This window comes from Musca autumnalis, unplaced genomic scaffold, assembly GCF_047663935.1.
Source record: "Musca autumnalis isolate F117 unplaced genomic scaffold, ASM4766393v1 scaffold_1, whole genome shotgun sequence".
NCBI lineage: Eukaryota > Metazoa > Arthropoda > Insecta > Diptera > Muscidae > Musca > Musca autumnalis.
In genome coordinates this window covers 242,435,096-242,447,502 of record NW_027411644.1, presented here as the reverse complement: position 1 = coordinate 242,447,502, position 12,407 = coordinate 242,435,096, and positions in this window count along the sequence as shown.

The window sequence follows — 12,407 nt, the reverse complement described above, 5'->3', positions numbered from 1 at the left end:
GTTGCACAGTGTTATCTAATCTAATATAAAACAAGTAAGCAAAGGCTATAGTCGGACGGAGCCGACCATGTGATACCCTACACCACAACCTGTAGGAATTAGCTATGTGCAACCGCATTGCACGCTGAATGTCCGGGTATGATTCCCAGGCCTGGCCACATAAAATTTTCAACGGCCACATCAAATTTTCCTGATTATTTCAACCATGAAAAACTTCTCTACAAGTGGCAATTTGTACACGCCTTTCGGATTCGGCGATAAAAATACGTCACATATCAATAACTAATAATAATGAATAGAAATTCAAATAATTTGAATGCAAATAAATTTTTAAATCCCAAAATTATTCATATTCAATTACACACTAAGTAAGATAGTACTTATAAGTCAGCTCCGCTAACGGTGATATACCCTCAGCATCTGACCAAAAAAGAAGCAAACACAATAATTATGCCGTATAAAAAATATATATTTTGTAGGTATCGTAATGTAAGGCTTTACCAAATCTAACTTCTGAAAAAGTTTGAGAATTATTTTTTGGCAATTTTGGACCATTATCTCAGGAAGTATGGACTTACTCCGGAAAAATTGTACCGCTGCAATAGGTACCGTGAAAAGAACCTTCTTCAAAAAATTCAAATAGATCCGAAACTGGTCCTTAAACTGCACTTTTCCCAAATTTTGTGTAGGAGGTACTCGAAGAACGGGACCGATATAGTCCATATTCCAACCTGATACATGACTGGATGAAATAATAGGATGTGCAAAGTTTGGACCAATCAGAAAATCCGCTTGAGAGTTATCTTGCGGATTTGCCATTTTAGTTAGGTTTCTTGCTTGTTTTTCAAGGTCCAAGAAACGACCTTTTCGGCCATAATCGCTGAAGGTATGGACTTGCCACTGCAATTGTACCATCGCAAAGGGGACCGCAAGGACAATCTGCTGAAGAAAATCAAAACTATTCGATAGGACTCTTAAATTTCACCTTTCCAAATTTTGTGTGGGAGATACTTGAAATTGTGGAATGATATAGTCTTACCGGATCTATATCTGGAAGGAATACTAATATATGGAAAGTTTGGACCAAATCGATTTCGCACTTCGACAATTATCGTTCACACAATTTTTCAGACAAATTTTGAACTTTTGAGGGGGAGGTGTTGAAGGAGTGAACCGATGTGGCCCATATTCGAAATTAAACTAAGTTTGGGCAAAAATTACGAAGTGCAAAATTTGGTTCCAATCGGTAGATCTGTTCGGGAGTTATCGTGCGCACCAGCCAACTAGACAGTAAGAGAGACAGATGAACGGAACTGAAGATTTCTCTGTCATGATATAAGACAATTGGTAGCATGGGAGGAAATTATGGTTCTCTACAGAAACCCCATTACATATTAGGCAGTATTCCCGTTATCTGGCAGACACATTATTGCAATTTGTAGGCTACTTTGCCGGTATATGCCTTCCAGAAATTAAAACATGGACCCAAAATAAAAACTGAACATTTTTCATACAAAACTAATGATCAATGTCACCCGCTAAATAATATCAGATCATCATTCAAAATTATAGGCATTTTCTTCTACGTAAACTCTTACCACGTGCAAAATTTCGCGACTATTGAACTATAATTGCGACCTCTAGCGGGTTTATAATTATACTACAAACAAAAAACTGGATATATTAGGCTGTAACTCTGTTATCTGATCACGTACATCAACATAATTGACATCTATTGAAAGGTCAAGAGATCGTCTTCCAAATGTAACTCACGAGTGGGGAATGTGTCTTTCAGGAATAAAGATATAAGCTGTTTATAAAAAAATTTTACAATTTTCACACAAAAGTTGTGGTCCATTTAACCCTCTAAATATCATCTGATCGCCATCTCAAATCGCTAGCTTCTTCTTTGTCATATACTCTTATCTTATTTAAAATTTCGAGGCTATCGGACTATTATTGCGACCTACAGAGCAACTACAAAATCGGAAAAAAATTATGTTTTTGGTCCATTTCACCCGCTAAATATTTCACGATCATCACCAATTAAAATAGCGATCTATTCTGATGTGAAACCGACCTCCATACCAAATTTCGTGAGGATCGGTCCATAATTGCGGCCTGGAGTTTGATTACAATTTATAATGGACAGACGGACACACGGACGGACGGACGGACGGACACACATCTTAAAATCGCTTTATCTCGCCGAGATATGAACATTGGTATACCACATTGGGGGTCTCCGACGAATATTTCGCGGTGTTACATGAATTTTTCCCAAAACAAACTTATAATACCCTTTCTACATAGTAGTGTAGGGTATAAAAAATGTGTTCAGCTAGGTGAAAGGTACCACTTACGGGGCTATATCAAAGAGTCAACCTATCTTAAAATTTTTTGGCGGAAAAGTTTTATAGCTGCAGGGAACTTCAAGAGTCAAATTGAGGGTAGTTTCATTAAAACAATGTAGACCATCAAAAATGGACCCATGGTGACGAATTTTTGTGAAGAAATTTCGTGACCACTGAGAATTCCCGAAAATCGGGAGGTACAGTTATATGGGGGTATACCAAAACACGGTCCTATATTGACGATTATTTTTGAATAGACAAAATTGTAGCTAAAATTCTTAAAATACCGATCATTACAGCTAGTTCGGTTAAAAATACCGAAAATAGGGAGATACCGTTATATGGGGGCTATACCAAAACATGGACCTATGTTGGCGATGTTTCGTTGGAGATGTTTTATGACCACTGTGAACCTCAAATGTCAAATTACAGCTAGTTCGGTAAAAAATTATAACTAAAATGCTCAAAATACCGAAAATCGGGAGGTACCGTTATATGGGGGCTATACCAAAACATGGACCTATGTTGACGATGTTTGGTGGAAATGTTTCATGACCATTGAGAACCTCAAATGTCAAATTGCAGATAGTTCAGTTACAAATTGTGGCAAAAATTCTCAAAATACCGAAAATCGGGATGTACCGTTATATGGGGGCTATACCAAAATATGGACCTATGTAGACGATGTTTGGTGTAGATATTTCATAACCACTGAGAACCTCAAATGACAAATTACAGCTAGTTCGGTTAAAAATTGTAGCTAAAATTCTCAAAATACCGAAAATCTGGAGGTACCGATATATGGGGCTATACTAAAGCATGCACCTATGTTGACGATGTTTCGTGGAGATGTTTCATGACCACTAAGAACCTCAAATGTCAAATTGCAGATAGTTCGGTTAAAAATTGTAGCTAAAATTCTCAAAATACCGAAAATCGGGAGGTACCGTTATATGGGGACTATACCAAAACATGGACCTATGCCCATATCCTTTGGGATATAAGTTTGTTGATCACTAGGAACTCTAAGTGCCTAATTATATCTAATTCGTTATTCAAATGTGGCAAAAAACGTCAAAATACCTCAAATCCGGAGGTACCGTTATATGGGGGCTATACCAAACAGTGGACCGATATAGCCCATCTTCGAACTTGACCTGCCTATGGAAAAAAGACCCTCGGGTGCATTTTAGCACTCTATCTCAATTATTGCGGACGCTAGAGTGATTACAACAGACGGACAGACGGACGGACGGACATGGCTAGATCGTCTTAGAATTTTATCCTGATCAAGAATATATATACTTTATGGGGTCGCAAATGATTAGTTCGATGTGTTACAAACGGAATGACAAACTTAATATACCCTCCATACTATGGTGGAGGGTATACAAATTTTGACGAAGGCGTTTTGCGACCACTGGGAACTTCAAATTACCTCAAATGCCCAATTTCTGGTAGTTCAGTCAAAAAAATGTAGTTAATATCTCTAAGATATGCAAAATCGGAAGGTACCAAATTATGAACCTTTTTGACAATATTTGGTAAAGATGTTTGTAACGTGACAAAATGATCACGAACATAATACCAACAACAACTGAATGCCATCCACACTTATAAAACCCCTTACGTTACCATAGAAGCGGTGCGTTATAATGCAATGTAATAAATAACCAGAATGACAACAACGGAGTACTTCTCAAGCGCTTTATGCAACCGTTCATTTAAGTATTTCAGTTTGTGAAGGGACTGACAGACTTGCTACTGCAGGGAGGCAGCCATACGGGCTTGAGTACAGTTGTGTGGTCGTAGTCCGCCGACCGACACGGGAGTGGATAGAGTTTGGGAAGTATTTTGGAAGCTACCCCTTTGCGCGGTGGCTCATACATTCACTCCACCTTCGGCTCATACATTCACTCCACCACCGGGTGTTGTTCCACTCCATCTCTGGGTTTTTCCACTCCACTTCGGGTGTTGTTCCACTCCACCTTCGGGTGTTGTACCACTCCATCTCCGGTTGTTGTTCCACTCCACCTTCGGGTGTTGTTCCAGTAGTATACTGTAGAGGTTAACTTAGAACTAACACTAACTAACGGCGACCCGAACAAACGAACCGAGTGCTGAATCACCGAGTGGCCACACAGCTACTACATGAATTACCGAACCCTGAAAACCGAATCACGGAGTGGCCACATACATACTAACCCCGAGTGGCCGAACAAATACGAACCCCGAGTAGCCGAACATCCACAACACGAATTATCGAGATCCCGAACATCGATTGGCCGAACATCTACAACACGAATCACCGAGTGGCCAAACCCCGATCACCGAGTGGCCGAACATCGACAACACGAATCACCGAGTTCCCGATTATCTTCAAATCGCCTACTACGGAACAGCGGATCTTCAAGTTTCCGACTATGTTCAAATCGCCTACTACCGAACAGCAAATCACTGAGATCCCGATTATCTTCAGATCGCCTACTACCGAACGGCGAATCTCATAGTTCCCGATCATCATCAAATCATTTACTGAATCCAAGTTGCCGATTCCTCAGCCAATTATCCTTCTTATCGTATTTTAACAACAGTAGATTATAAATTAGTTTTACATCATTTAATATCAAAACCACGATATAAGTATTCTGACCACTGGGAATCTTTGAAGGTTATACCAAAACATGGGCCTATGTTGACAATTTTTTGGTGGAGAAGTCTTGTGACCGCTGTGAGAGAATCTCAAATGTAAAATTACAGGAACAAATGCAGGATAAATCTTGCAGCACATAAAATCTGGAGGCTTTACCGAAATGTCAACATAGCTAAAAGTTTTAGGAAGCGAAGTTTTGTGGCTAATGGGAACCGCAAGTGTCAATGTAGATCTAGTTCGGAGAAAAAATTCAGCATATATCTCCAACATACCTAAAATCCGGAGGTACCGTTGTATGGGGTCTATACAATTTTGGGTGGACAAGTTTTCTGACCAACGGGAACCTCAAATGACAAATTACAATTATATGGGTGCTGTACCAAAACAAGGACCTTTGTTGAGAGAGAATCTCAAATGTCATATTACAGCTAGTTCGCGAGCACGTCTACGATTTTTGGTATAGAGGTTAGGGAAAAAATTCTAGTTTCAAATCTGTTCGCGTTCACAAAATTTGCCGATGCGCGCAAATGTTATAGCGGTTTTTATACTCAAAAAAAAAAAAAAAAAAAAAAAAAAAAAAAAAAAATATTTAAAAATGTCTTATTTGTTGTTATGAGAAAAATTATGCATAAATCGTTAACAACATTCCTTTTCTATCCGCAGATGTTAAATATGTACTAATTTTATTTTTATTTTCGCGAAAAATCAACAAATAATAAAAAAATCTTGAATCAAATCCAATTTATCCTACCCAGAGTCCGTACAAACATCTAAAAAATAAATTAAAAAAAAAATATCTACAGAATATTGACAATGCGTAGACAAATATGAAACCATATTTATAGAGATTGGGTACCTAAATTGCATATTATAGCAACAACAAAATAGAAAAACTTATTGTTGCAAAGTATTGTTGTAAATATATTTTTTGGTTTAATTCGAGAAACTAGAAAAAAATATTTGGGAGTTTTTCAACTATTTCGCTAAAATCCCATACAATAATTAATGTGAACTGCTAAAACTTCTTCAAAAAATATGGTTTACCATCGCGAAAGCTTAGTTGCTTACTGTGATAACTTATAAGAATAGGAAATTAAGAGCAATATTGAAATTACAATTATTCAAAAAATGTGAAAATTACTCGTAAAAAGCCTATTATTCGCGAATTAGTTAAAATCAGTTGATGCACATCTGTTTTTGGATACAGCGAATCACTATCTTTCAATATTTATGCATATTTCGATGTTTCACTCAGCGGCCAAAGTGTGCCGTCAGTTGCATCACACAATGCAAGAAACCTTGAAGTGGGTAAAAGTCGCGCAATGCATACGTCAATATACATATATTTCAAATAGATTCTTTAAGAACCGCAGATGTGCCTTCACATTCTATTTTGCGTAAAAAGCCCATATTACTCGCGTATCTCTGTAGTTTATGATACGCGTTTTCTCAAATATTATAATCGCGTATAAAGGATTCCATTTATAAAAAAATCGCGGTTTAGTTTGCGGACTTCAAAATATATTTTTGCTCATTTTCCTATTTTCGAGGTATCTACATCCGCGGTTTTAGTGAATGGATTCGATCGTGGATGGGCTCATTAGATCCGTCGCATGAAAAACCTAAATTCGCACGGGGTTCAAAGGAAATTGAATGACAGTTGTAAATTTTACACGCAAAAATAGGTTTTTTTAGAAAATTAACGCATGAAATTTTGGCCTTTCGACTCCAATTACTAGGATGCTGTATGGAGCACACTCATGAGATATACATTAAACGACGATAAATCACGAGTTATATAATCCTATTATGAGTATTGAATATTATCGTGTTGCGCGTCCGGATTATTACAGAAATTCAAAAAACCCCGAAATTCCGGCTTCAAAATGTCATCGTCAATTTTAGGTGGATACAGTGGATATATTGAAAAATCATACAGTAGCATCATATTGCCCATGGAGTATTCTGTGATTCTTTCTATTCGCATAGGTCTATAAAATGTAATGTTAAGCCAGAAATCGGAAGGGAACATAAAAAACTTGTTGGCTTCAGCCCATTTTGACTTTTCTACGAAATTTAATTTTAATGGTAGACATTATGGGACCCCTCCTAAAACACTTCATTTATATATATTTATATATTTATATTTATTTATTTATTCACATGATATGACATAGACAACACAACATTGTAACTCGATATATTTAACTATGTCAATGACAATTTTCAGCTGCTAAAGTACGCATTCATACGATCTTCAAGTCAACGAATAGACCAGCCTATTGAAGTTATTTCCCAAACTATCCTAGAACTGTCTTTTTATTTACCATCTTTTTTGCTTATGAGAGAATATAATTTTTTGGCGAGAGACGGTATTGTTTTTAATCATTAGCATCTGTAGGCACAACAACTCTTTTGTTAGACTTAACAATTATTACACATATGGAGCAAATGTTCCCTTATCTCCAATCCATTATCCCCTTTATCAAGTCTTGCAGAATATTTGAGATTGAATTTTGAACCTTTTAAATTTCAAAATGAAAAACATTTTTCATCATACATTCTGTCATCATTTATCATTTTTTGTTTTGCTTTGAAAAAATATAAAAATCCACCAGTCACTGTTCAGACCATGATTTGAAATATGGCTTATGTATAGCGTTATTGTGGAGGTCCATTAACCTGCATGTTGTCGTCTACATTGCTAGGGTATTAGCCTCTTGAAAAACAAAAGCATAAAAAAGCATAACAGGGCACTTAATTTATGTTTTTTTTTTTTAGAATTTCAAGGGAAAATATTTTGTAATGGAATATTCTATGGAAATCACTTCATTTATCATTGTGATGGAAAGAAGATGAGAAAGATATTTCATTAATTGAAAAATACTGGAAATTACAAGAAGTATATGGTATCCGTCTTGTCCCCTCCTTGAAGGCGTTGTATGAAGATTAATGATTTTGATGCTTCACTCACTCATTTGAGGTAGTCGAAAGTGGTCGGTCCTAAAGATATTTTTCGCTTTATTTTGTATAGTAAACATAATAAATGGTTTGCAGTTATGTTTAGGGGTTATATATTTTGGAAATTGTATTAACCTGTAAAATTTTCACGTATGTATGTTTGTACCTCGTGCACAATTTTGTCAGTATCAAACTGCAACATCTTTATTTGTTTATTTTAGGTTAAGTCCATATTTTGTTGCATCCAAACATTTCAAAAAGAAAAAAATGTTGCACCGTGGAAATGAAATAGATTAGCTACAGATGGAGGTAGGGCGGACTATAGTTTCAGTTGGCGCCAAACAACTTCATATGTTTCCGTTGCCGCTGAATCTGTATCAATAAAGGGGTCAATAAGACCATCTAGAAAATTGGTCCTAAATGTGTTAACCTTACAAATTGAATCGTTACACAGTGGTTCTACTTGTATGGAAAATGTGGTCATGGTTTGGCATTCTCCCCTCTGGAGAGAGTTTTATGCGGTTAATACAAAATGTTATGAACAAAAGTACCGATTATCTGATGATACAAAAATAGTCATGGGAAAACAAAACAACAGAAAAATATGTAAGAAAGTATAAGTCAGCTGTGCTGATGGAGATATACCCTCAGCAACTGACAACAGTACGTACCGTTATGTGGGGCTATAACAAATCTTTGACACATACGAAACATTTTTAGTAACCAAATTTCTTCATAAAGGACTCGAATTATTAAATTACGTTAAACTAAGTTTGGAATTAATTTTTGAAAAAGTTTTAGAGTTATCTTGCACAATATCCATTTTAGTATGTGCCGACATGGTTTTGGAGCTTTTGTGCCATTATCTCAGGAAGTATTGATTTACTCCGAAACAAGTAAAAAAGTATCAGTCGGCTTTGCCGACAGAGATATACCCTCAGCCTGTGTGAAACAATTTTTTTCCCAAAAAAAATGTATGTATTTAGGGTGTTTTAAAATGTTGGGCGTTTCGAAAGTTTTGCGGAAGAGATACTAAAAGGAATAGATCGACATTGACCGTTATGGAAGTGGATCGCCAGCCACAACATATGGTGCCATAGGGGGTTTTTAAACTCTTCGGACTGTTTGCTCAAGAAGTATGGACATGCCCCTAAAAAAACTTTTACCATCGTAATTGAGGCAGCGAATGCAAGTTGCTTCAACAAAAATCTAAGTGATTCCATATTATGCCTTAAAGTAAACTTATCCGAAATTTTGTGTGGGAGGTACCGGATGGAGTGGACAAATATAGTCCATATTTGAACCTGATCTATACCAGGTAGATATATTAGGATGTGTAAAATATAGACCAATTCGGCCACTCCCTTCAAGAGTTACCGTACGAACAATTTTCCCGAACATTTTTGAGCTTTTGTGGGGGAGGTACCTGAAGGAGTGGACCGATATGGCTTATCTTCAAACTTAAACTATGTTTGGACAAAATATTACTAAGCCCGTATTTTGGACGGAATCGGCAGATCCGTTCGAAAGTTATCTTGCGCTCCAACCACCTCACACGGTGTCATAGGGTTTTTTGCAACTTTCATGATATTTTCTCAGGAAGTATGGATGAAACTTGTACCGTCGTATGGGGGCAGTGAATACTAGTTGCTAAAACAAAAAACAAAGCGATTCGAGAGATGGCCCTAAACTGAACTTTTCCGAAATTTTGTGTGGGAGGTACCCGAAGGAGTGGACCTATTGAGACCATATTGAAACCTCATATAACTCTGGTAGAAAGTTTACGCTATACAAAGTATGGACCAAATCGGTCACTCCCTTCAAGAGTTATCATGCGCACAAACTTTCCGAATATTTTCGAACTTTTTTGGGGGAGGTACCGGAAGGAGTGGACCGATGTAGCTCATCTTCGAACTTATACTAAGTTTGGGCAAAATATTACGAAAGCCAAAATTTGAACCGAATCGGTTCATCCGTTCGAGAGTTATCGTGCGCTCCAGCCAGCAGGACAGGCAGACAGACAGACGGACGGACATGGCTAGATCGACTCCAAATTGTCTGAAACACATTTCGTCCAAACATACTTGGGGTCTAAAACCATTATTTCGATGAGGCACATTTTCATCGTATCAAAGTGTATATACCCTCCTTAGCCTAAAGGCTGAGGGTATAAAAATTGACTTGCACAAGAAAAAAAAATTACTGTCGCAAACAGGGTTTCAGAAACGAGGTATTTTTGGGTCGACTCCGACTCCAGACCAATTTTTTTCACGACTCTGGCTCCGACTCCGTGTCGACTCCGAGTGTAATTTAATAATGTAATAATTTTAACTTTTTCCTATATTTGAGCCCATATAGGCTAACCTGTTGGGGTTTCCTAACATATTCTTTAGAAAGATCATTCGTTCGGATATAATACTCAACAACAGAACATAGATAAAAAAGTATCAGTCGGCTTTGCCGACAGAGATATACCCTCAGCCTGTGTGGATTGATATACTTTTTTCCCCAAAAAGAAAAAAAAGTATGTATTTAAAAAAAATTTGGGCGTTTGAACCGATAAAAATATGGATTAGGAGAAATCAATGTGTAGGGCTTTTTTAACATACTAGCCTACTAAAAACATAATATCGCTGTAAACAGGGCCACTAGGAAAACCTTCGGTAAAAATGTCCAAAGGATCCTCGAACAGAACGTTAACCACACAAAAATGTTGAACATTTGTGTGGGTGATACACAAAGGATTGTACAGATAGGGTCAAATTTGAAAATAAACTAAGTTTAGAAACTATGTAGAGATCCAAATTTTGGGTCAAATCGGTTGCCATTTTAGCGAATATTTTCAAACTTTTGTGGGGGAGGTACCGGAAGGAGTGGACCTACAGACACCACCTTCGAATTTCATCTAATACTCGAAAAAATTATTACGTTATCCAAAGTGTGGACGAACGCAGTATTCGGTTCGAGCCCTCTAGCCACTACGTTTAGTTGTATAGGGGTTTTTACAGGTTTCGGTCTGTTTTCGCAAGAAGTATGGACTTCCCCCTGAAAAAAACTTTTACTGACGTAATTGAGGCAGCGATTGCAAGTTGCTTCAACAAAAACCAAATTGATTCGAGAGTCTTAAAGTTAATTTATCCGAAATTTTGTGTGGGAGGTACCAGAAGGAGTGAACAAATATAATCCATATTTGAACCTGATCTATATCTGGTAGATATATTAGGATGTGCAAAGTATGGACCAAATCGGTCACTCCCATCAAGAGTTATCGTGCGTACAAATTTTCCGAACATTTTTGAACTTTTGTGGGGGAGGTACCTGAAGGAGTGAACCGATATGGCTTATCTTCAAACTTAAACTAAGTTTGCACAAAATATGGTCATTTTGGACTGAATCGGTAGATCCTTTCGAGAGTAATATTTCGTTCCAACCACTACACACGTTGTCATAGAGGTTTTTTTTGCAACTTTCTGGCTTTTTTCTGAGGAATAATGGACTTGCCCCTGATGAAGCTTGTACCGTCGTATGGGGGGGCAGTGAATACGAGTTACTACAACAAAAATCAAAGCGATTAGAGTGCAGGCTCTAAACTGAACTTTTCCGAAAATTTGTGTGGGAGTTACCCGAAGGAGTGGACCGATTGAGTCCATATTGAAACCTCATCTAAGTCTGGTAGAAATTTCACGATGTGCAAAGTATGGAACAAATCGGTTACTCCCTTCAAGAGTTATCGTGCGCACAAATTTTCCGAACATTTGTGGGGGAGGTACCGGAAGGAGTGGACCGATATAACTCATCTTCGAACTTAAACTTAGTTTGGACAAAATATTACGAAAGCCAAATTTTGGACCGAATCGTTTGATCCGTTCGAGAGTTATCGTGCGCTCCAGCCAGCCAGGCAGACATACAGACGGACGGACATGGGTAAATCAACTCCAAATTGTCTGAAGCACTATTCGTCCAAACATACATGGTGTTTAAAGCCATTATTTCGATGAGGAACATTTTGCCCATATGAAAGTGTACATAACCTCGTTAGGATAAATGCTGAGGGTATAAAAATAGGCATGGGTAAACAAAAAAAAAAAAAAAAAAAAAAAAAAAAACACGAAATTTAGCGGGTTAAATAGACCAATATTTTTGTCTGAAAATTTGTACATTTTTTAATAGATCTTATATCGTTCCTCCTCCATTGATGCTAATAATAATCTTAAACCAATGACCGACATTGGGAAATTATTCCAGAGGTGGGCACTAGAGGGCATCATGACTAAAACCTTAGGTAATTTTTAATACAAAAAACACTAAGAAAACATAAAGCTAACTGGAATTCCACAACACGTTAAAAGACTATTTTTTTCTAAAAATAAGCTATTACCTCCTCCATCAAAATCCATTATAATATTTTGCAATATGTATTAGTTTCCCGATATTTTGAA